This window comes from Sus scrofa, chromosome 16 (assembly GCF_054392235.1).
Source record: "Sus scrofa isolate SSC_HxYL_T2T_F1_AM1 chromosome 16, Sscrofa_HxYL_maternal_Yorkshire_Landrace_v2.0, whole genome shotgun sequence".
In the NCBI taxonomy this organism is placed as follows: Eukaryota; Metazoa; Chordata; class Mammalia; order Artiodactyla; family Suidae; genus Sus; species Sus scrofa.
The window spans coordinates 35,842,631-35,868,414 of NC_139398.1; the positions used below are offsets into that span (position 1 = coordinate 35,842,631).

General features: G+C 43.4%; 1 protein-coding gene across 3 annotated transcripts in view; it reads right to left on the bottom strand.

Annotated features, from left to right (window-relative positions):
* Positions 1-25,784, bottom strand: part of LIFR (LIF receptor subunit alpha) — a 367,688-nt gene that overhangs the window by 148,522 nt on the left and 193,382 nt on the right. The window contains exons 5-6 of one of the 3 annotated variants that reach the window (XM_085002125.1): positions 22,518-22,670; positions 1,762-1,958 (exon numbers count right to left, since the gene is read on the bottom strand). The exons of 1 other annotated variant lie outside the window; for it this stretch is intronic. The gene's annotated coding sequence lies outside the window, so the exon portion shown is untranslated. Of the gene's footprint in view, positions 1-1,761; positions 1,959-22,517; positions 22,833-25,784 lie in introns of all 3 variants that reach the window. One more of the 3 variants, XM_085002124.1, reaches the window with a different exon arrangement.

Genomic DNA, 25,784 nt, shown 5'->3' on the forward strand with positions numbered 1-25,784 from the left:
AAGAGACAAGAAGTCGCTAAGTCGTTGCCCAGATATTGGTTAGAACAGGAATATATGGGCTTCTATTATTAAGCTCATTTAACAAAGCCAAGATGTCAAAATGGCTTGATTACCATTCTTGTGGACCACAATTGAGGCACTGAATAGGAAATTGAAAACACAATTGTCTTTTACCATTTCCTTGAACCATTCAGCTTTGTGCTACTGTAGGGAGGTTGTCATTCCAACAAAAGCAGGTACTTTGGAAGCTTCTAGACTTTCAGTTTTTGTATTTAGCTCCTCTGGTTGGCACAGGGTTAAGTGACTACTGCTTTATTTGCAATTTATTTATATTAAAAGTGAAATGTCAAGTTCACACAGGGTGAAATAAAGGACTCTTTATAAACATGCAAACAAATGCAAGTGTTTGCTGCCAAAAAGATCCAAACAAACCAAACCAGAGAAAAGAAGTATCTCTTCAGCTCGAATGGTGCAGTCTTTCCACATGGCCTCTTTAATAGATGAAAGGAAATCCGGACATTTAAGACCAAACTCTATCAAACGCTAATTTAATATTGTTTCTTGGTAGACACCAAGTTAAAGAGGAGTTGCTATTTATCCGGCTAACGTGAGCCCTGTGGACACCCACATTACAAACTGGGGCAAAAAAAAATCTAATAAGGATTTGGAATTTTTAGTATTTTACCAACAGTCTTTGGTTGCATAAATACTTTCCTTGTGTCACTCATGTTTGTCTTTCTACACACACCTATAAAGCATTATTAAGGTTCCCTTTATAGAAAAGAAAATCATTTACTTGAGTACAAACATACACACAGGTGTATGTGAAGTTCAAACATAGGTGTTCTTAGCCTTTATGATGCTTAGCAAGGAGGGTAACCGGAGGACCTGCATCCTCCTGAATCCTGGAGATGACAGTTGTGTGACTTATAAAGTACACGTGGATCTGTCATGACTATCACCCAGGAGACACAGCCTGGTATCAATACAAGGATTTGGAGTGGAGCCTGGAATTTGCCGGTGCCAACTCTGTGGCCCTTGAAACTGGTGAAACGGGTTTGGCACTTACTTTGATCTACGCTCATGAAACTCAAGGCTTCCATTAAGAGGAGAGTTTATAGGATCGCAGTTCTGGTCCCTTTTCTGAGAAGGGAGGAAATGGAAATTGGCATCTTTTCTTTCACCCACCATCCTGCATAAAAGTAACAGGCAAGCCTGCAAATTTGATCTCTCTATATTGTAAGGAAACAGCTCCCATCGGTGTGGAAAGAGCAGGCGTAACGTGTTTGGTGAACTCACAGGTCTGGTCTTCGACAAGGAATTTAGGTTATCCTCACAGCCTGGTCAGTACTTGAGATATGTTTTGGCCTTCTCCACGAATAAGGCACAACTAATATTTTGTTCCTAATTCCAGAGGTAGGGGAAGCCCTGCATTTCTTAAGCAAGTAGCACATGTAAACAAAGCCCAGTACTTATTCCAGTAAATCAACTCAGTGTATTAGTATGCATGTGGCATAAAGGTCAGTTTGCTGACCTACCTACAGGAAGGAAATCACTGGAAGAACAATCTTTATTGATTGAGCAGAAAAGGGGAGGCCAGAACATCCTTCTCCTATCTGTTTAGATGGAAGGTCATTCCAATGATGTGCAGGAGCCCGGTGCTCAGAGCCAGTGGCTTCTGATGTGGCAATGAAGCCCACAGAGGCCGGGGCCGGGTGGCTGGTTCCAATCTCATCTCTGTTAGTTTCTAGCTTTGCTCACCTCTCGGCACCAGTTTCCTCATCTGTGAAGTCGTGATGTTCATATTATCCTCTGAAGGTGCTGCCATTTCCGACTTATTATCTATGCTCCCTTTCTTCCTTATTAGAGCCATAATTCTGTTCAATTTTCTGATATTTCCAGTTAAAACACTCATTTCCTGGACTTTGATAAAGTTGAGGTGGCCGTGTGATCCAGTTCTGGTAAATGAACACAGGCAACACAGGCAACACAGGCAGATATCATCGGGTGGGGCGGTCCCAATGGAGACAGATTCAACTGGCACTTGCTTTTGCTCTTCACATCCCCCCCTTTCCCGCCAGAGATTGAGCAGTCACTGAGAAACGAAATCACATGGTAAGCGTGAAGGGACAAGAAGGATTAAGAAGAAGAAGAAAGAGGGGGAAGGGGGAGGGTGTGGAGGAAGGGGAAGAAAACGGGAAGGGGGAGGGGGAGAGGAGAGAAAGAGGAGAAAGGAGAAGGGATCACTGCCTGTTAAATTAGGTCACTTGCAGCCAAATGCAAGCCTAACTGATATCCTCCCTAATAAGGTTGGTGAAGAATTTATGAGTGAAGTTCTAAGCACAGAGCCTGAAACAAAGACTTTAGGAAGAGTGATGTATCCAGAGTTATCTGTAGGATGAAAATATTAGCAGCCTAACATCAGGACCGTCCCTAGCTGGTTGGAGCAGAAATTCCCTGCTAAGGTGGGTACCTCCTCCACCTGAACCAGGCAACTTGGCCTTTTGGCAGCATCATTGCTCCCATGACCTCAAAGAAGCCTGTGGAGTGCTGCTTCCCAGCAGCTGGGGCGCTCCGTCATTGATCCTGCCCCTAACTGCCTCCAGGAGTGGTGCCACATCCAAAGTCATTCCAAGACTGTGGACCCAGTATGATTTTGAATCTCATTAAAATTCTTGTCTGTTTTCTTTTAATTACACCTAATAGGGAATGCTAATTAAACTCTTGAAAGAACCAGATGTGGTACCTGGCACAGGTTCATGACCCAGGAATTAGTCTAAAAATTGAATTTAGTGACTGTTTTCCCTAATGACTTTCACACCTGGAGAGTCAAGAAAGGCAGTCTTCCTAGGAATGGAGAGAGTCTTCTGACACCAGCGGTACCAAAATTGCGATGGTAGCACCTCAAACACCCCACAGATGTAACATATGTGATGAACATGGGATGGCCTTGTTCTTCCTGGTTTCCCCACAGTTTCAAGGTGACAAAAGAAACATTTACAACTTGAAGTAAACCGGTATTGCCATTCAGATATCATGTTATTTTGGTTCGCAATATTATTTTATCTCCTTACAGATAGAAACCTATTTGTCTACATTTGAGTTTGATCTTTTCTTTTATTAACAACTTCACTGAGGTATAATTTTACGAGGTGTAAGCTTTATTGATATGACATGCAATAAACTGCATGGGTTTCAGGTGTCCAGTCTGCTAAGTTATGACATATGTATACACCCGTGAAACCACTACCCCAATCAACATGATGGACGTATAACCATTACATTCAAAAGTTTTCTTGTGCCCCTTTGTAACCTCTTCCTCCTGCCTCTTCTCCCTGTCCTCCAACTCCTACCCTAAGCATCTACTTCCTATCACTATAGATTAGTTTGCATTTTCTATAATTTTAAATAAATGGAATCATGTAGTATGTACTCATTTCTTTGGTCTGGGTTCTTTCAATCAATACAACTATTTTGAAATTCACTCATTTTTGCCTATATAAATGATCCATTTTCTCTTATTACTGAGGATTATTCCATTGTATGAATATACCATTGTTTGTTTATCCATTGAACTGTTGATGGACATTTGAATTGTTTCTAATTTTTGCCTATTACAGATAAAACTGCTCTGAACATTGTATACAAGTCTTTGTGTGGACATACACTTTCATTTCTCTTGGGTAAATACCTCTGGCACTTTCGAGGGACGTAAAAAATGGTACAGCCACTGTGGAAAACAGTATGGAGGTTCCTCAAAAAATTAAACATAGGAGTTCCCATTGTGGCTCAGTGGGTTAAGGTCCCGATGTTGTCTCTATGAGGATGTGGGTTCAATCCCTGGCCTTGCCCAGGGGGTTAAGGATCTAGCATTGCCACAGCTGCGGCATAGGTCTCAGATGCAGCTCAGATCTGGCCTTGCCATGGTTGTGGTGTAGGCCACCAGCTGCAGCTCTGATTTGACCCCTGGCCCAGGAATTGCCATATGCTACAAGTGCAGCCATAACAAGAAAAAAAATTTAAATAGAGCCATATGATCTAGCAATTCCACTTTGGGGTATATATCTTAAGAAAATGAAAACAGGATCTTGAAGAGATATCTGCACTCCCACGTTCACTGCAGCATTATTCACACTAGCCAAGACAGGGAAACAACCTAGGCATCCATGGATGGATGAATGGATAAAGATGTGATTTTTGTATCTATATCTGTACACGCAATGGAATATTATTCAACCATGAGAAAGATGGAAGTCCTGTCAGTTCCAACAACATGGCTAGACCTTAAAGGTATCAATCACGCTGAGTGAAATAAGTCAGACATGGAAAGACAAATACTATGTAATATCACTTATATGTGGAATCTAAAAAAGCCAACCTCATGGATACAGAGAGTAGAATGGTAGTTACTAGAGGCTGAAAGTTGAAGAAAATAGGAAGATGTTGGTCAAAGGTACAAACTTTCAGTTACAAGATGAATAAGTTCTGAGAATCTAATAAACAGCATAGTGAATACTAACAATACTCTATTTCGTACTTGAAAAGTTGTGAAAAGAGTAGACCTTAAATGTTTTCAAAACATTTTTGTAATAACAAAAAGAATTAGTTATTACACATTAGCTAGCACTAGGGTGGTAATCATTTTGCAATTTTAACCCTAAATTAACTTGTTAACTGTATAAAATCAACACCATGTTACATGTCCACTGTATCTCAATAAGGTGAAAAACAATACACATTAAAAGAAAAAAAACAGAAGAAGAAGAAACTCTCAGACTTATTTCCAAGGTACAGTCTTGCACTCCCAGGAGCGGTGTATGAGAGCCCCAGTTTTCTTTTTTTGTTTGTGTAGATTTGGATTTCCATCTGGTAATTTCCTTCTGCCTGAAGGACTTCTGTTGACACGTCTTGTGATGAAGTTCTGGTTTGCTGGTGATGTATTCTTTCAATTTTTGTATGTCTGAAGGTCTTTATTTCACCTTTGTTTTGGAAACACAGTTTTGTGATTGACAGCTCCAGGACTTTAAGGTACTGTCGCACTGAGGTCTTATTTACATTTTTTTCTGATAAGAAATTCGCTGCCATCCTTTTGTTTTTGTGTCTTATTTTACTGACTGCTTTGAAGATGTTCTCGTCTCTGGTTTAGAGTAATTTGATTACAATATGCTTTACTGTTATTTTCCTCATTGTTTTTGTGCTTGGAGTTCATTGAGTTTCTTGGATCTGTGGGTTTCTAGTTTTCACCAAATCTGGAAACTTTCTGGCTATCACCTACAAAGATTTTTATCTGTATTAGTTATTGACGGCTGTGTAACAAGTAACTCCAAAATGCCGCAGCTGAAAACAAGACACTTTCTGTCTTACACTTTCTGTGGCTCAGGAATCTAGGCACAGCTTAGGTGGGTGCCTCTGCCTCTGAAGCTCTCTGCGGTTGCAATCAAGGAGCTATTGGCAGATGTCAGAAGATCTGATTCCAAACACTCACATCCTTGTTGGCAGTCTGGGTTCCTTGCCAGGTAAATCTCTCTGCAAGATGGCCTTATGATGTGGCATCTGGCTTCTCCAGAAAAAAGACAGTCAAGAGAGTGAGAAAGAGGGTTCCCAAGATAGAATCCAGACTCTTTTTGTAATCTAGTTTTGGAATTTATATCCCCTCACTTCTGCACTATTTCCTTTATCAGAAGTGAGTCAATAAATTGACCCCGAACACAATAGATGGGGATTAAGGATCATGAATGACAGGAAGCAAGGGTCATTGGGGGGCAGCCTAGGGGCTGCCCACCACTCCACTTTTCCTTTGCGAACTGCACTTACACATTTATTAGGCCACTTAAACTTGTCACAGCTCAGCGATTCTCTGTTTTGTTTCTTTCTCTGTTTTTAAATTCACTATTTTCTCTGTACTTCATTTTGCATCTTTTTTTCCCCCTTTTTATGGCCGCACCTGTGGCATTTGGAAGTTCCCAGGCTAGGAGCAGAATTGGGGCTGCAGCTTCCGGCTTATACAACAGGCACAGTAACACCGGATAGAGCTGCATTTGCAACCTATGCCCCAGCTTGCAGGAACACAGGATCCTTAACCCACTGAACGAGGCCAGGGATTGAACCCACATCCTCACAGTCACTATGTCAGGTTCTTAACCTGCTGAGCCATAAAGGGAGCTCTGTCTGTACTTCATTTTGGATCACTTCTCTTGCTCTGTCTTCATGTTTATTAATCTTTTCTTCTAAAATGTTCAAACAGCTATTAATACAATCCAGTGCATTTTTCATCTCAGACATTGTGCTTTTCATCTTTAAAATTCCAATTTGGGCCTTTATTATATCTTCCACATCTCTAGTTAGCTTTTCAAACATATGAAATAGAGTTATATTAACTGTTTTAATGTCCCCTTGCTGACGATTCTAACACCTGTGTCAATTCTGGGTCAGTTTCAACTGGTTGTTTTTTCTCCTCATAGTTTGCTGCTTCTTGGTACTTCTTTACTAGATGCTACACGTTGTGACTTTTAACTTGTTGGATGTTGGATATTTTTGTATTTCTATAAACCTTTTTAGCTTGTTTAGGGACAGAGCTAAGGTACTTGGAAAGAGTTTGATCCTTTTGGAGTGCTTTTCAGATTTGTTAGGTGGGGAGTTCCTGCTGTGGTTCAGTGGGTTAAGAATCTGACTGCAGCAGCTTGAATCACTGTGGGAGGTGCGGGTTCAATCACCAGTCTGGTGCACTGGGTTAAAGGATCAGGCATTGCTGCAGCTACAGCTCAGATTCACTCCCTGGCCCAGGAACTTCCATATGCTACAGGTGTGGCCATTAAAAAAAAAAAAAAAAGATTTGTTAAGTGGGAATGGAAGTGTTCAGTGTTCAATAAATAAGGCTAACTACTGAGACAAGACCCCTCTGTGTACCCCATGCCATTCCCCATGAATCACGATGGTGTTCAGTCTATAATGTAAGAATAGGCATTATTGCTGGCTCTTATGGGAGCTGAACATTGTCATCCTTTACCCTTTTGGATGGTTCTCCTGGTCTCCAGTAGTTCCTCACATGCCTGAGCTTATCAGCTACACACTTATGCAAAGGAGCATCTTTCTCTGTGGATCTCTCTCTCCTTTCTCGTGTGCTGCCCTGAGAACTCCAGCTGCCATGGTTCCTCCATCTCACCACTATCTCCTCAACTCAGGATCTTCTCTGGGTTTCTCTTCCCTGCCCTGTGCCCTGTAAATGATCTCAAAGCAGTGAGTTGGAACAATTATAGGGATCACTTTGTTTTTTTCCTGTCTTGCATAGATCATTACCCTTTGTGGCCTGATAGTCAGTATCTTGAACACTATTGTTTCACAATCTTTTAAGGGTTTTGGTTGTTTCAAGAGAGAGAGTCATTTTGGTCACTGTTCCTCCATCTTGGCTGGAAGCAGAAGTCTGGCCTCCAGGCAAAATTCTTCGAGTGTTGCTGGTGTTCGAGGCATGCTGGTGTTTATCCTTTCATTCTTTATAATGGCTAGGGATAAAGGAGAAACCCTTGTGTGTATGGAGATAGGTGAGGGAGAAGGAAAGAGGATTAATGTCCCCCCCATGTTTAGAAGCTGCTTTTCACCACCCCCACCCACATATCATTTCTATAAAACTTATCTTTCATGCTGTCATTGGATTTTTGTGTGTGTGTGTGTGTCTTTTTAGGGCTGCACTCAAGGCATATGGAGGTTCCCAGGGTAGGGGTCTAATCGGAGCTGTAGCTGCCATCCTACACCACAGCCACAGCAATGCCAGATCTGAGTCACGTCTACAAACTACAGCACAGCTCACAGCAACGCCAGATCCTTAACTCACTGAGCGAGGCCAGGGTTTGAACCTGCACCCTCATGGATACTAGCCAGGTTCATTAACTGCTGAGCCAAGACACGAACTCCTGTCACTGCATTTTCACCATAGGTTATCCATCCATGGTTTTGAGGCCCACAGATGTTCAAACCTTTGGCCCACAACCTGGCACTATGTTAAGGCCAGACTCTGGCTACAAATGTCTTAGAAGATAATCTTTCCTGGTTCATGTCCATGCAGCTAAATTAAGCAGCTGATTCATCTCTGGTAGTTACACCAAACCATTTGGTGCTGTTCACCACTGGCCATTAATATGTCAGCAGCATCTCTGTATAAATCCTATCTTCTGCCTGTGTAAAGAATACTGATTAGTTTGACTATACCAGAATCCAATTAGCATTCCCTCTTCTCATCTAATTTTTTAAATGTAATTTTGTTAATGTGAATTTTAACGGTGATTTATGGTAACTGCATCCCTTTACCTTCTCATGTAACTAGAACGAGATCCCTTCTTCTTTTTTTGAGGTCAAAGTCCAGCAAGAGCTGCCTTGCTCATAATTCTCATTCTTTTCCATTTCCGGCTATAATATTTTTGTGGTATTTTTAATCCTCTACTTTTAATCATTCTTCACTGCACCCCATCCTCAAGCTGACTTAGTCTGCTCTTAATGACAGACTTCGCAAAGCAATGTTTCCTGGAAAGGCTGCTCTTCATTAGCCGGGAAGGACAGGAAACATTCATGTCAATGCTCTGAGAACCATCGCCTCCTACAACCAGAGGAAGAGAGTTCGCACCAAGTTACGTAACCCAGAGGGTCTGGTGAATGCCCTTGTCAGGACAGGGGGACAGTATCAGCTTAAAAGCAGCTTGGACATTTCTGAAGGGGGAAAGAGAGCCTTGATAAGCCTATCTGATTAAATATTGTTTCTGCCCTGGAATTTGTTATGAACCTGACATTTGTCTCAGTAATACACTGACTTCCACAATCTGCAGAGATAAGTACCAAATAATTACCAGAAAAATCATGCTGCAGTGTGGGAAATGGCACCCTCCCAATCTGAAGGAGCCAATGTGCATTCCCAAGCTTTTACTGGAGAATCACCAAAGCATGTAGGAGAAACAGATGTGACAGCCTTGAGGCGAGAGGAAGTTTTTGGAGCTCCAAAAATTTGAGGCAATCGAGATTGTTGTGGTTAAGAGCACAAGTTCTAGGGCATGACTCTCTGGTTCAAACCTCAAATCTACTACTTTATAGCCGTGTAAACTTGGGAACATCACACCGCATCTCTGCCCATCAATTTTGCCTCCTGTGAGATGGAGGTGTAACGGTATCTATGTCACAAAGTTGTCCTGTGACAACTCAATTACAGTAAGTTCATGCATGAAAACACTTAGACCAGTGCCTGATATGCACCAGTGTTAGCCACTATTTTTCTTTTTTTAATTAATTGAAGTATGTTTGATATATAACATTGTGTAAATTTAAAGTGTACAGCGTGTTGACTTGATACATTTATATACTGTACAAGCAGACCTCAGAGATATTGCTGAGCTGGTTCCAGACCAAGGAGATAAAATGAGTCACAAGAATTTTGTGGTTTCCCAGTGCATTTCAAAGTTATCTTTACACAAAAAGTTTGCAATGGAATTATGTCTAAAAACAAAAGTACATACGTTAATTAAAAAATACTTTGTTGCTAAAAAATGCTAACCATCATCTGAGCCTTCAATGAGCTGTCATTTTTTTTTTTTTTTTGCTGGTGGGAGGATTATGCCTCAATGTTGATGGCTGCTGATTGATCAGGGCGGTGGTTGCTGAAGGTTGGGGTGGCTGTGGTGATTTCTTAAAATAAGACAAAAATGAAGTTTACTGCATTGATTGACTCTCTCTTTTTTTTTTTTTTGGTCTTTTCTAGGGCTGCACCCACAGTATATGGAGGTTCCCAAGCTAGGGGTCTAATCGGAGCTGTAGCCACAAGCCTACGCCAGAGCCACAGCAATGTGGGATCTGAGCTGCGTCTGCGACCTACACCACAGCTCACGGCAGCACCGGATCGTTAACCCGCTGAGCAAGGGCAGGGATGGAACCCGAAACCTCATGGTTCCTAGTCGGATTCATTAACCACCGAGCCATGATGGGAACTCCTGCAGTGATTGACTCTTCATTTGACAAACGATTTCTTGGTAGCAAGGGCTGCTTGAAAGCATTTTACCTACAGTAGAACTTCTTTCAAATTAAAGCCAATCCTCTGAAACTCTGCTTTATCCACCAGGCTTGTGTAATATTCTAAATCCTCTGTTGCCATCTGCAACAATTTTCACAGCATCTTCATCGGGAGAAGATTCCATCTCAAAAACCCACTTGCTTTGTTCACCCAATGAAGCAATTCTTCATCCATTAGAGTTTCCTCGTGAGATGGTGGCAATGCAGCCACATCTTCAGGGTTCACTTCCAATTCCTGTTCTTTTGTTGCTTCCACCACGTCTGTCGTCACTTCCTCCACTGAAGTCTTGAACTCCTCAAAGTCATCTGTGAGGGGTGGAACCAACTTCTCCCAAACTCCTGTGACTGTTGATATTTTGATGTCTTGTCTCCCTTATTAGTATTTGTATGACTCATGAAAGTTCATGATGGCATCTAGAATGGTGACTCCTTCCAGAAGGTTTTCAATTTCCTTTACTCGGATCCATTAGAGGAATCACTATCTATGGCAGCTATAGCCTCATGAACTGTATTTCTTTTTAAAAAAAAATTTGAAAATCAAAATTAATCCTTGATCCATGGGCTGCAGAATGTATGCTGTGTTAGCGGGCATGAAAACAACATGAACCTCCTTGTCCATCTCCAGCAGAGCTCTTGGGTCACCAGGTGCATTGTCAATAAGCAGTAATATTTTGAAAGGAATTTTTTTTTTTTTTTCTGGGTAGTAGGTCTCAACAGTGGGCTTAAAATATTCGGTAAACCATGTTGAAAACAAATGTGCTGTCATCCAGGCTTTGTGGTTCTGTTTACAGAACACAGGCAGGGTACATTTAGGATACTTCTTAAGGGCCCTAGGATTTTCAGAACGGTAAAAAAGTACTGGCATCACCTTCAAGTCACTGGCTGCATTAACCCCTAACAAGAGAGTCAGCCAGTCCTTTGAACCTTTGAAGCCAGGCCTTGATGTCTCCTCTCCAGCTATTTAAGTCCTAGAGGACTTCTTCCCCAATAGAAAGCTTTTAAAAAAAATCCACATTGAATATCTGTTGTTTACTATAACCAACTTCATAAATGATCTTAGCTAGAGCTTCTGGATAACCTGCTGCAGCTTCTACATCAGCACAGCTTCACCTTGCACTTTGAAGTTACGGAGATGGTTTTTTCCTTCAACTTCATGAACCAGCCTCTGCTAGCTTCAAACTTTTCTTCTGCAGCTTCCTCACCTCTCTCAGCCTTCACAGAACTGAAGAGAGTTAAGGCCTTTCTCGAGATTAGGTTTTGGCTCGAGGCTATGTTGTGGCTGGTTTGATCCTCTCTCTGGACCACTGAAACCTTCTCTGTATCAGCAATAAGGCTGTTTCACTTTCTCATTTGGGTGTTCACTGGAGTAGCGCTTTTAATTTCCTTCAAGAACTTTGCCTTCAGAACTTGGCTACCTGTTTGGCTCAAAAGGTCTAGCTTTTGGCTTATCTCGGCTTTTGAGGTGCCTTCCTCACTAAGCCTAATCATTTCTTGCTTTTGGTTTAAAGTGAGAGCTGTGTGACCTTTCCTTCATTTGAACACTTAGAGCCATTGTAGGGTTACTGACTGGCTTACTTTCAATATCATATCTCAGGAAATTGAGGGTGAAAGAGATGGGAGAATGGCTGGTTTGTGGAGGAGTCGGAACACACAACGTTTATTGTTCAAGTTCACCATCCTATTTGGGCAGAGTTTGCGCCGCCCTCTGCAAGAAATTACAATAGTGACATCAAAGATCATCGATCACAGACTACCATAACAAATATGATAATAATGAAATACTAAAAGAAATAGAATCACAATTGAAATATTGTCAGAATTACCAAAATGTGACCAGAGAAATAAGTGAACAGATGCTGTTTGAAAAGTCATGCTGATAGACTTGCTTGATGTGAGGTTACCACAAATCTTCAATTATATACAAAAAAGCAAAAGCTTCAAGCACAGTAAAACGAAGCATAATAAAATGAGATATGCCTGTAACATGACAGCTGTTGTAGCAACACTCAGCACCCCACCTCATGGTGAAATTATCCTTTATTTTGTGTGGTGGGAATTGTTAAAAATCTAGTCTTTTAGCAAGTTTGATGACTCTAAGGCAATCTCGTTGTCTATATTTACTACACATTGCATTAGATCTCCAGAACTTGTCTGTTCCTTAGAAGTTTGTACCCTTAAACATCTCTATTTCCTCACCCCCAGCCCCCGGTAACCACTATTTTACCCTGTTTTTACAAGTTTGATCTTTTGATATTTTGCATGTAAATGATATATAGTATTTGTCTTTCTGTGTCTGACTTCTCTCTCTTAGCATAATGTCCTCAAGGTCTTGTGGGGAGATTAACCTGGGGTTGGATCAGTGCAGTTCAATATGGAAGCCACACAGAACCACTAAGTGGTTCAAGTGGGCCTGATGTGACAGAATAACTGAATATCAAATTTCATGTTTTTTTAACTGAAGTATGGTTGATTTACAATATTTGTGTTAGTTTCAAGCGTACAGCAAAGTGATTCAGTTATACATAAAGAATACACTTTTTCAGATTATTTTGCATTACGAGATACTGAATCTAGTTCCTTGTGCTATACAGTAAGTCCTTGTTGGTTATCTATTTTATACATAGTAGTGTGTATCTGTTAATCCCAAACTCCTAATTAACCCCTCCCCCCTTTCCCCTTTAGTAACCATAAGTTTGTTTTCCATGTCTGCGACTCTATTTCTGTTTTGTAAAGAAGTTCATTTGTGCCATTTTTTAAGATTTCACATAAAAGTGACATCATATAATATGTCTTTCTCTAAATTACTTCTCTCTGTATGATAATCTCTAGGTCTATCCATGTTGCTGCACATGGCATTATATCATTCCTTTTTATGGCTGAGTAGTATTCCATCTATATATGTATCACATCTTCTTTATCCATTCATCTGTCAATGGGCATTTTGGTTGCTTCCATGTCTTGGCTATTGGAAATAGTGCTGCTATGAACACTGAGGTGCATATATCTCTTTAAACTAGAATGTTCACCTTTTCCAGAAATATGCCCTAAGCGGGATTGCTGGATCATATGGCAACTCTATTGTTAGTATTGTAAGGAACCTCTGTACTATTCTCTATAGTTGAAGTGCCAATTTACATTCCCACCAACAGTGTAGGAAGCTTCCCTTTTCTCCACACCCTCTCTAGGATTTATTATTTGTAAATTTTTGATGATGGCAGTTCTGATTGGTGTGAAGTGGTACCTCACTGTGGTTTTTATTTGCATTTCTCTAATAATTAGTGATGTTGAGCATATTTTCAAATGCCTGTTGGCCATCTGTATGGCTTCTGTGGAGAAATGTCTATTTAGGTCTTCTTCCTAAGTTTTGATTGGGTTGTTTGTTTTTGATATTGAGCTATATTAATTGTTTGTATATTCTGGAAATTTTTTAAAATTAATTTTAATTTAAGCTAATATTTGATTCAGTTACTAGAATAATTTAAAATATGTTTAAAACAATTTGGGAGTTCCCGTCATGGTGCAGCAGAAACAAATCCGACTAGGAACCATGAGGTTGCGGGTTTGATCCCTGGCCTTGCTCAGTGGTTAAGGACCTGGTGTTGCCATGAGCTGTGGTGTAGGTTGCAGATGCAGCTTGGATCTGGCATTGCCGTGGCTGTGGTGTAGGCCAGCAGCTGTAGCTCTAATTAGACCCCAGGCCTGGGAACCTCCATATGCCATGGGTGTGGCCCTAAAAAGCAAAAGAAAAAAAAAACTCAGATATATGAATGTACCCTTTAAAGGGTAAATTTTATGAACTCTAAACACAAATAAAGTATTTCTGATAAAAATTTGATGTCCAGATTTTGAAGATAAGGTATAAGAAAAAAGATGGCAAAAATATTGATATTTTCAAAATAATGATTGCATATTAAAATGATAATGTTTGGATATATTGGGTTAAATAAAATACATTAAAATTATTTTCCCTTGTTTCTTTTTACTTTTTAAATATAGCTACTAGAACATTTAAAATTATATAAGTGGCTCACGTGATATTGAACAGGGCTGGGCTAGATTATGATGGAGCTTATTTGCCCTGCTAAAATGTTTGGGTTTGTCCAAAAAGCAATGGGAAGAAACAGGATCAAATAAACAGATTCTATATTTACATATCAGAAAATTTACCCTGGCTGCTGTGTGGGGAATGGATTTGATGGAAATAAGTCCAGAGTTATGGAGATCACTTAGTTGAAGAAATGTAGGCAGGAGAGAATGGTGGTGTGAACCGGGCACGGCAATGTGGATGGAAGAAGCGGGCACGTTGACGAGGTCAATGTCCTCAGTAAGACTGAGTGAGGGGTGTCCAGGTTGACTCCAGGGTATGCGGGGTGGCCAACCACATGATTCTCTGGGGAAGAGCCTGGAGGATGAGGAATGGAACTTAAATTTAAGTGGCAGACTAAGTGCCTTTAACAAAACCACCCCTGATTCCTTCAGTTCATTTACTTAATCAGGTTGCACAGGCTCCCACAGCCAAAATATTGCTTTTAGGAACTACTGGCTCTCCTATTCTTTCCCATATGCTCCTAAAGCACAAAATTAAGTCCTAAAATGATCTCCCTCTACCTCTCCTTTAAAAACAACAACAACCAAATCAAGTATCTTCCGATATCATCATTGCCATTTAGTGAACATAGTGAGTGTTCCTCACTTTGTCCTCAAGGAGCTTGCAGATGCAAAGGGAATTTTTTTTTTTTTTTTTTTTTTTTTTTTTTGTCTTTTTGCGTTTTTCTTGAGCCGCTCCCGCGGCATATGGAGGTTCCCAGGCTAGGAGTCGAATCGGAGCTATAGCCGCCACCTACACCACAGCTACAGCCACGTGGGGTCCGAGCCGTGTCTGCGACCCACACCACAGCTCACGGCAACATCGGATCCTTAACCCACTGAGCAAGGCCAGGGATCGAACCCGCAACCTCATGGTTCCTAGTCGGATTCATTAACCACTGCGCAACGATGGGAACTCCAAAGGGAATATTTTTATTTATTTATTTATTTATTGTCTTTTTGCCATTTCTTGGGCCGCTCCTGCGGCATATGGAGGTTCCCAGGCTAGGGGTCCAATCGGAGCTGTAGCCACCAGCCTACGCCAGAGCCACAGCAACGCGGGATCCGAGCCGCGTCTGCAACCTACACCACAGCTCACAGCAACGCCAGATCCTTTAAACCACTGAGCAAGGTCAGGGACCGAACCCACAACCTCATGGTTCCTAGTCGGATTCGTTAACCACTGCGCCACGACGGGAACTCCGGGAATATTTTTAAAATGAAGATGAAAGGGAAGGCCTTCTGGAGCCATTCCTTCCCCAGGGAAGAAACACAGTTCCACGGAAAGAACAGAGGCTTGGGATCCAGACACACCTGCCCTTGGATCCTAGTCCTGCTCCTTTCTGATTCTATGCCCTGGCACATGAAAGACTCACAATCAATATTTGTTGAATAGATGAGCTTGACTTAACTCCTCTGAGCCTCAGTTTCCTGGTCTGTATAAATGGGGCAGTTATTTTTGCTCTGAAGAGTTGTTTTGCGCATGAGATCACCCTGTACATAAAGAGTCTGGCACTTAACACTCATCAAATGATAGCATTTTGGTTATATCTTGGAATAAAACTAAAAGAAGGCAAAACTCTTTGTGGCATATTTCAAATGCTGTACATGGTCCACTTTGCCTTCAGACTACCATTTTGTGTATTCCCAGGGCACTATGGACATGCTGGCACGTATCTCTTAAATCTTGAGATGATCCTCAACCCCAGAGTCTTGTGAGCAGCAACCTTCAGCCTTCTCTGCATCAGGTCTCCCGGCAGGGCTGTGAGACCACTGACTGCCATGGCTTTTGTGAATGGTCTTCTTTCCCTTATCTTTCTTCCCTACCTCCACGCCCCCTGGGGAAGAAATCTTAGAAAGTCAAAGTGCTGAAAAGAGGACAAGAGAGCTCTGAGCCAGAACAAAGGTGTTGGGTCACACCCCTCATGCTCCCCACCCCCAACTGATTAACTAAAGTCAGCTTTTCCTGAAATGGCAGCAGACACTTGTGTATTAGCTGAAAGGCTCACCGTCCAGCAACCTGCCCTCCTTTCCCCACTGAGTGTGTAGCAGCCATTTCCAAGTCTTGCATTTTATCACAGCTTAACAAATATTTATGCATAAAGTACAAAAAGCAGGCCCATCATTCTTCACTGTCATTTAAGAATAGTACCACCCTTCTTCTCCAACATTTTGCAAGGAAATAACCCACGTTCACCCGCTGGGCTGGAAAGGGGACACCTAAAAGCCATTAAGAAGTACTGAGGCAGGCTATGTGGCCAAGGAAATGGCCAAGAAATGGAAAGCTTGCCCAGACATTGGCGTGATAAGGTTCCCAGAGAAACAGGGTCCTGAACCATTCATCCATCAAACCAGTGTTTGCAAAGTGGCTCCACTCTATCCTTCTATGTCTGACCCCACTGGAAGACAGGACCCTGGTCCTTGAGAATCTTATCATTTGTTGAGGCCAACAAAACACACATTTGAAAGAAACATAATTTGCTGACTAAGCACTTAATGGATGACATTGACTCCTAAGTGGAAGAAGAGTTTCCAGAAAAGGGAATCAATGCAGGCTGCTGATGCAGAAAAGGTCTATGTGAAGAAGACAGAGGTTAAGCTAGACTCTGAAGGGTGGGTAAGATTTCAGTAAACGAAGGAATGGAGGAAAGATGGTGGAAAGTTCTGATGTGCTGGGAGGGATGGGGAGGGAGAGGCAAAGGCAAGGAGATGCTGATAAGTACATGCTACCCACAAAATCCTCACCCCTACACTATATTCCACTCTATCCTCTCCTCAGTTTCCCTTCTTTCTTGAGCCTCTCCTCACACTATTCTTTTTTTCATTTTAGGGCTGCACCTGCAGCACATACAAGTTCTCAGGCTAAGCATCAAATCTGAGCTGCCGGTGCCAGCCTATGCCACAGCCACAGCAACGTGGGATCTGAGCCAAGTCTGCAACCTACACCACAGCTCATGGCAACACCAGATCCTTAACTCACTGAGTGAGGCCAGGGGTTGAACCTGCATCTCGTGGATACCGGAAGGGTTCTTAATCGGCTGAGCCACCGCAGGAACTCTTGCCTCACATATTTCTTTGGCCAACTTTGATTTCCCTCTTTTCTTTATCTGTCTCCACCACCCTTACTGATAAATGGACCTAAAATCCTTTCTAATGTTTTGCATATGGAATTCTTAGCTTCCAAACAAAAGCAAAGACTCCTATGAATTATTACCCATGGGCTGAAATTGAATTTATTTCTCTCCACCTCAGACCCCTGAGAAGACCAAAGAATTCCATGACGGCTGTCCTGGCATTCTGAAGAGACGATGTGGGGGGACCAAAATGTTGCTAAAAACTGCAAAAGAATCCTTGGGGGAGACGAAAGCTCTGAAATTGTAGGGTCATTTGATAGCTAGCATGGAAAGCACTCATTTGCTCTGCCTCTCTCTGTTTCTCTTTCTTCCTTTTCTTCTATTTATTTTATTTTATTTTTTCCAGAGTTTTCCACAAGTGGGTTCATTCGCAAAGAGAAAGCCAGGTTTGGGCTACAACACCTTCGCAAAACAGAAGCCTTTGAAAACGCGGGCCCAGATCAAGGCACAGACCCCTTCCCCTTTTCCTGACCCCATCCCTACATTCGTCCCTGTAATTTGTTCGGCTTGATGCTACCCTGAGTGTCCAGGCGGTTGGGACCCACAGCCCCTTTGGGATGAGAAGGGAAGGCATCCTTCCTCTCTCCTCCTCTCAGAGGCTCTGAGGTGGCTGGCCCTCTGCCTGGCTCTGCCAGAAAGTGGCATGACCACCAGGGCGACTGTGGTCAGCACAGGAAGAAAATCTCGGGTATTCACAGCTAAACGATGGTTTGAGCAATGCTGGCGACTGAGGGCTGGCTGGGCAAAGGAGCCAGAATAGCAGCAGAAATGCACTCTTTGACTCTGCTTCCCCCCTGAAACTGCCTCTAAAAGCACCAGAGAAAGAAACCTAACGTTCATGGCTGGGCTTGGCACTGTGGCAGCCCTGTGGTGAGTGCCAGGGCAGGCTCAGCAGGGGTTTCCTTTCGGGTCTAGAGTGTAACATGAGGATGCTCAGGGCCCTCTCCACAACATGGGAGGAGCCTTCTTTGACCCTAAGAAAGATCCCTGGAGCTCAAGATTTTCCAGTCCAGTTCAAAATCCCGGATGCCTTTTCCATCGGAGACACGGTTCCCATTATTTCTGAGCTCTGGTCATATCAGCTTGTGCTGCAGAGACCCTGAGATCTTCATTACCAAGCTGAGTAAGGAATCTGCCTGCATTCATTGGAGTTTTTTTTTCCCCAATTGCTTCTTTTCACAGTGGAACAGAGGTAGGGCTTGTGTCTGCCATGGTACAGGTGTCTGGCCTCTGCATAACTAAACTTCTTCCATCCTAACTCACCACCTTACATCGGCCCCAAAGATCTGGGAAATGGATGGGAAATTCCCCCTTTCTGTTTCCTCCTTTCTTTAAAACAAAGAGGCCCGGACATGGACATATTTGTAGCAGAAGCTTGCACACTGGGATAGGGTCATATTCTCCATGCTCCTAAGTTATTTTTATTCACTTAAGAGAATCAGAAAAAGCACAGGAGGCCCTCAGGACATGCAGATAAATGTGACAGCTGAAACTGGCATCTTCAGGAGCAGCTCAAGCAGGCTGGCACCCGCTAGGCAGAGCATTTCAAAGGAGCTGGGAGGCTGCTGTCGCCAAACTGAGGACCATCTGCGGAGGGTGGTTTGAAAGAAACAAGCCCTCTCTCCTTAGAACCAAGTTTTGCACACTGTCCTCCAGCGGAAGAGAAGAAGCGGGAATTCACTTATTCAAAGGGCCTTCGGTGTGATGCTCATTTTGTTTTTTCTTCTGTAAAGACCAATGTTTAAAGAGAATCCTTTGGCAGGCTGATTGCAGTCTTGTTTGTACCAGAGCAAAAGAACTCTTGGTTATAAATATGCAAAGCATAATGAAAAGATTACGGCTCAGTGGCCGGGGTGCAAATTGGCCTGGGTTGTTTACTGCTTGAGGAATGCCTTCCCTCCCAGTGCAATCCCACACACAGAGGAGAATCCACGGAGACAAATAACTTTTTATGTCCCATGTCTCTGCCTCCCAGAGCTTGTGACACTGCGCCCTGACCACGTGGAAGTGAGGATGCACACCTGGGCAGGATGGGCATGGTGCCGGGGGGGCAGTGAAGGAAATGGGCTCCCTGATCCAGGACCGGCCAGTCTGTTGGGGGCCTCGTCCAGTTCTGAGCAATTCTGGGCTTATACCCAGACGGTTGGTATTGGACTAAGCATGAACTTCAGTCAGCTTCAGTGATCTCTGAGAGATAAGAGGAGGTCATGCTGAATCTTCCCAGGGTCCATGCCCACTGGATGTGCATCCTTAAGTCCAGGCTAAATCTCTCCTAGGAGAGGGTGATTAAATCTTGGGCTAGGGGAGTTCCCGTCGTGGCGCAGTGGTTAACGAATCCGACTAGGAACCATGAGGTTGCGGGTTCGGTCCCTGCCCTTGCTCAGTGGGTTGATGATCCGGCGTTGCCGTGAGCTGTGGTGTAGGTTGCAGACGCGGCTCGGATCCCGCGTTGCTGTGGCTCTGGTGTAGGCCGGTGGCTACAGCTCCGATTGGACCCCTAGCCTGGGAATCTCCATATGCCGCGGGAGCGGCCCAAGACCAAGAAATAGCAAAAAGACCAAAAAAATAAAAAATAAAAAAAAATAAATAAATCTTGGGCTAGGGGAGTTCCCATTGTGGCTCAGCAGGTTTAAGAACCCAATTAGTATCCATGAGGATGTAGGTTCCACCCCTGTCCCCGCTCAGTGGGCTAAGGATCTGGTGTTTCTGTGGCTGTGGTGTAGGCCTCAGCTGCAGTTCCAATTTGACCCCTGGCCCCAGGAATTTCCATATGCAGCAGGTGCAGCCTTCAAAAAAGAAAAAGAAAGAAAGAAAAAAAAAAAATCCCAGGCTTGGAATCCTGGCTTTGCCATTTCTGAGCTCTGGGTCCTTGGGCAAGTGACTTAGCCTCTTTGCCCACACCAGCTTTCTCTGTCCTGTGATGCCGAAATGAGCCAAGGCACACAAAGCTTCATGCCTGGGCCATGGCAGGTGCTTAGTCCACGGAGGCCATTGCTAGAGAGATATGAATGGCTGTTCACTGCTCCATCTGTCGGTCCATGGCTTCCCAGGCACCTGAGTTAACTTAAAATCTCTTTCCTGCCTTTGCTCTGCCAAAGCCACTGGTTTCAATCTCTCATTGGCCTGGGCCTGCTATTACCTGCTGCCATTCTTATGCCAAATCTTAGTGTTCACCACCCTGTCTTCATGGGGAGCTTAGTATGTTAATCCTTCTCCTGCCTTGTCACTTTCAAGAAAATAACATCATATGCACTGAAATGAAGCAGAAGAGTTTCAATTCAGAGTTATGTTTTAAACCTTTGCACACCAGCTCCCAGGTGTTTCCTCATCCACATCAATGAAACAATTTGCACATGGATGCTTAGCTTGTTTCTATAAAAACCAGGTTGAGAATTGAGTCTCCTAACCAGGAAAGCGATAAAGTGAAAATCATTCTCTCAGGGCACTGGCAGTAAACAGTGGCACACCACTTGAGCTGAATAACACAAAGGCTTGATGGAGGAATTATTGACTACCAAGATCTGAGCAGAGTGTAGGGATCCTGCAAGGGATAATGTGATCCCCCAGAGCAAGGAACAGTGGGGATGGTTAGCACCCCTAAGCCAAATGGGGCCAGGAGAGGGCGCTGTTACTAGGATGTGGAGTCACAGAGCTATGCAGAGGGGGCTGTCGGACAGGAGCTGTGACCCCCCCACACACACTGAGGGATGCACCCAGCCTTGGCCGCCTCACCAGAAGCGAGAAGGCACAGCCGTGACCCGGGCTTCAGGCTCTTGCTGGCTTCAAATTTCCTGCCCACGCACAGCTTACCTCTGGCTGACTCCACCCAGCAGCTGGAAGGAATGAGCCTCAAGTGTAATTCCTGCTGGTCAGCTTCCCCCCCACCCTCCCCCCCTGCCCCCCAGGGGGCAGAGAGCAGGGTGGAGAAGAGTGCATTAGGCAAACAGAAGACAAGAACCTTGGCGAGGTGGGAGGAGTCAGAATACACAAAAGAATTGTACTGATCTCGGGAAGCATAAAAGCTGGATAACCTTATCCTCACCCTCTCCTGCTGCAGCTGCATTGTGCAGCTACCTACAAGTGACCAACTCCTACGAATTTCTTTTTCTCTCTCTCTCTAGCAAAACATCCAATTCCCATGGAACCATTTCTTTTTTTTAAAGAGGCTACAAGTTGTTTAGTAATATATTATGAAATGTACAATGATAAATAATTAACTAGAGTAATCACAACAAATGAAACATTGTATGGCAATCATAGCACTAAGATTTGCAGCAAGAGCCTTACTAGAATGTTTTTCCATGTTGTTCATCTCCCTCTAGAAAGCCAAGGCATGTAAAGTACTTCTCCCCCCACTGCCTTACTCTTCTCAGTGCCTAACCAGGAAGGAAGGAGACTCCATGCTTTCAGCCTCTTAGTGATTTCAGGACATCTCAGTTACTTTCTCCTTGTGGTCAGCATCAAAGTCAATCAGCCTCACTCTCACTGACACTGGCATTTTCCTCCTTCTTGCCCCCATTAAAACATTTGTCTTATGTCCCATGCCTTAAAGACCACCTTCTTCTTCTTCTTCTTTTTTTTTTTGTTGTTGTCTTTTTGCCTTTTCTAAGGCCGCTCCAGCGGTATAAGGAGGTTCCCAGGCTAGGGGTCTAATTGGAGCTGTAGCCGCTGGCCTACACCAGAGCCACAGCAACTCGGGATCCAAGCCTCGTCTGTGACCTACACCACAGCTCACGGCAACACCGGATCCTTAACCCACTGAGCAAGGCCAGGGATTGAACCTGCAACCTCATGGTTCCTAGTCGGATTCGTTAACCACTGAGCCACGACGGGAACTCCAAATAACACCTTCTTCTAGAAAACTACTAATCTAACTTGTACACAAGATTTTAGGTCCAACAGGGCTTTCTGTAATTTTTTTTTTTTTTTTTTTTTTACAGCTGGCACTTGAGGTGTATGGAAATTCCTGGGCTACGGATTGAATTGGAGCTGCAGCTGCTGGCCAACACTGGATCAGAGCTGCACCTGTGAGCTAAACCGGCTTGGGGCAACGCCAGATCCTTAACCCACTAAGCCAGGCCAAGGATCGAACCTACATCCTTACAGAGGCAGTGCTGGTTCTTAACACCCTGAGCCACAAGAGGAACTCCTGCAATATCTTCTTTATTCAAACTTTCCCCCATCTTCCTACCTCAGAGCTTGTCATTTTTAGTTGTCTTGTCTCTGGGGTTAACATGAAGAGCAGGGACTTACCTCTGGTTTCATTTTTTCACTGTGTTGACTGAAGACTGAAATCCTTATATGGAAGATTTTCTTAGGTTTGGTTCCCTGGAGACAGATCCTGAGACAGAGTTGCATGCAGCAAGTTTATTGGGGAAGTGTCTTGGGAGATGCACCTATAAGGACCTGGGGAAGGCAGGAGTGGGGGAGGCAGTAGTTGGGCTATGATGCAGCTGCAGCAGAAGCTTCAGCCATTCCCTTGGAAGCTCTGGAGCTGGGACGGTCCTTGAGAGATGTCGGGACTACTTTGCATCCTTACATTGGCCCATCATTGGTTGCTAGCTGTCCCTGGGAGAGAAGATAACCTTAGCTGAAGTGGTTCTCTGTAGCCAAAGACAATTCCTTGGTGAGACATGAAGCTCTGACCCGTCAGCAGCTAACAGTCCTAACACCTGGGGCATGAGTACACCATTCCAGAAGACAGGACCTTAACAGAGCCCCTCAGCATCCTCTCTGGTTCGCTCAGATCCGCTGGGATCTAAGAGTCATTTTGTCTTATCTGGAAATAGCGTCTCCAGGGTTCTGGATGGTCTTATTTCTTGTGAAAGCTTAGAAGCACCAATGGGATGCATAATAGCCCGACAGTTGCAGTTGAACTTAAATGTTCATAATTGACACTTGTGGTCCTTATCCTCTACCACGCACCCTAGGTGTCTCTCACCCTCAGCCATCATGTATACTTGTCCAGGGAGATTACCTGGTGGGGATTTTAGACTCTCTTTGCTGAGCTACCAGTCCTTCCCAAGCTGTGGCTGCTATGCCTGTTTATAAACCACTAAATCCTGGCATGGTAGCACCAAAACCATCCATCCAGGGCCCTGCAGGCAAGAAAGGCAAACCTATACTTGGAATGTGTGTCCATTCTAGTCAAGATAAACTGCTCCTCCTTTTAGAGTGGAAAAGATTCAAAAGAATTGACTCGATACCAAACTACTGATTGGTCTACTCAAGGGAGGTTGCCATTTTGGAGACCCACCATTACTCTGCTACCCACAGGTTGGATGGACATTCAACAGCATCATTAGCTAAAACAGATTTTGGAAGCATGTTGTTGGGCCCATGCTTAAGCCTTTATCTCTGCCATCATGGTAGCTCTATTCACAAATCCACTGTATGGGCACTAGGTTGAAGAGAACAGACTATTACCTGAGTCACTTGGTTATTTAGTGCCTCTTCTGCAATATATGCTATCTGGTAGTGCCCACTACCACAGGCCCATCCAAGGGCCTTCTCCACAGACATCTTAGTCCTCAGTCTTTCCATACCAACCAGGCCATCTGCCACATGCTCTGCTTCCAAGGACCATTCTAGATACCAACTGTTTTAGGTGGGGTGCTCTGGAAACCAGACGCTGAGATTGACTGCAGAAGATTTATTTTGGGATGCACTCAGGAGATTTATCTTTAAAGACATGAGCATGCAGCACTGGGGAGATGGGCAAATTTAAGCAAGGGAGGCAGTAATTTTTATCCTCATACCAGTAAGTCATTGGCTATAGGCTGTCCCACTGAGGGAGTCATAGTCTTGGATGAGACATATCTTCAGCTGAGGGCAATTTCTAGTGAGGGGTATAACTATGTGTTGTTAAGACAGTATTTCCAGAAGCTGGGAGATGGTTATGTCAGTCCTGAAGGAGCAATCTAGTCAGTGAATCATAGTAGCCACTACAGTGTTAGACCATCTATTTGTCTAATTCAGGTTCAAGTTTTATCTATTTCTGGATAAGAAATTATCCAAAACTTAGTGGCTGAAAACAATGATAAACCTTTATTATCACAAAATTCTGTGGATCAGGAATTTAGGAGCAGTTTAATGGTTTGGTCCTGGATCAGGGTCTCTTGAAAAGGTGTAAAGATGTTGGCTGAGGCTGCGGTCATATGAAAGCTTGACTGGGGCTGGAGAATCCACTTTCAGGATGGGTCACTAATATTGCTAGTGCATTGGTGGTGGCTGTGGGCAAGAAGCCTCAATCCCTGGCCACATGAACCTTTCCATGAGCCGCTGATTGATCCTTGGGAAAATGATCCAAGAGAAAGCAAGGCAGAAGCTGTCTTTGATGACCCAAACTAGAAAGTGACATATTGTCACTTCTACAAATCCTTTTGGCAATGCACATTGTCCCTAGTGACTGCAGAAAGTGACTATACAAAGGCATGAATACCAGAAGGCGAAGACCATTGGGGTTATCTTGGAGACAAGTTACTACAATGAGGTTTCACAGATCTAGAAGACTTGAGCCAAAGCTCCTTCTATCAAATGCTCATGTCATTTTAATATTTAACTCAGTGTCTAAGGGGGTGGAGTGGGGTGGAGGACTAAGGGGCTATAAATATCCAGAACTTGAAAGCGCTTGGAATCCATCCTACTCGAGGATCAGCACTTCCCTCTCTGCTGCACTGTTTAATAACTATATTTCCAGAAAGCAATCTATCATTGCAATAATCTTCTCTTGCTGCAGATTATGCCAAAGATTAAAATACATTATTTATTGTTCTAGAAATACGTTGGAAAATCATGTCTTTGTGCTCAGAGAACGTGCTAAAAATTGCATCCATTCTGATTGGGGTCTTCTCATATTTTCCAGGATTCTGTAGAAAAGCCTATATATCATCATCCTGGAGATCTGAGTACTAAATGGTGGGTTTTTGACTATTTTACACTTTTATTCAAGACAAAGTATCTAAGTTGACAATCAGTGATTATACCCATATACAATTATCCAGGCCAGTTAGCCAGTGCTCTAAGGTAAACAGCTAAACTTGGCTTGAGGGATACTGCCACGAAAGAAAAATACATGGTTCCTCCTCTCAAAGACATGGGTATCATGTGAGAGAAACAGCACAAACCCATAATGAGCGCATGAGAACTAAACACACTGGAAACTTGCATGGGAATAAACCTTTGGCAGAGCTCTCTCTGGCCTCCCTCGATCAGCAAACACTTTGCTAACCTAGAAACGAACCCAATTTGAAAAGAGAATAGCAAATCCCTTTGCTAGATTTATATCAGGGATGGCATGGGATAGAGGAGAGGAAGGGTCAGTAGACTTTTCTGCCCAGAGGAGTCAACGCCAGCTATAAATGGAATGCTGCCTCCAAGACACCCTCTCTACCCACCCGATCACACCACATCCCCTTGACTGAGGGATGCCCTTTTACCCAAGGCTGTAATTCATTTCCATGACTACCAGGAAGACCAGAACAAACACCTTCCTTCCAACTGGAACTGCATTTATTTCGT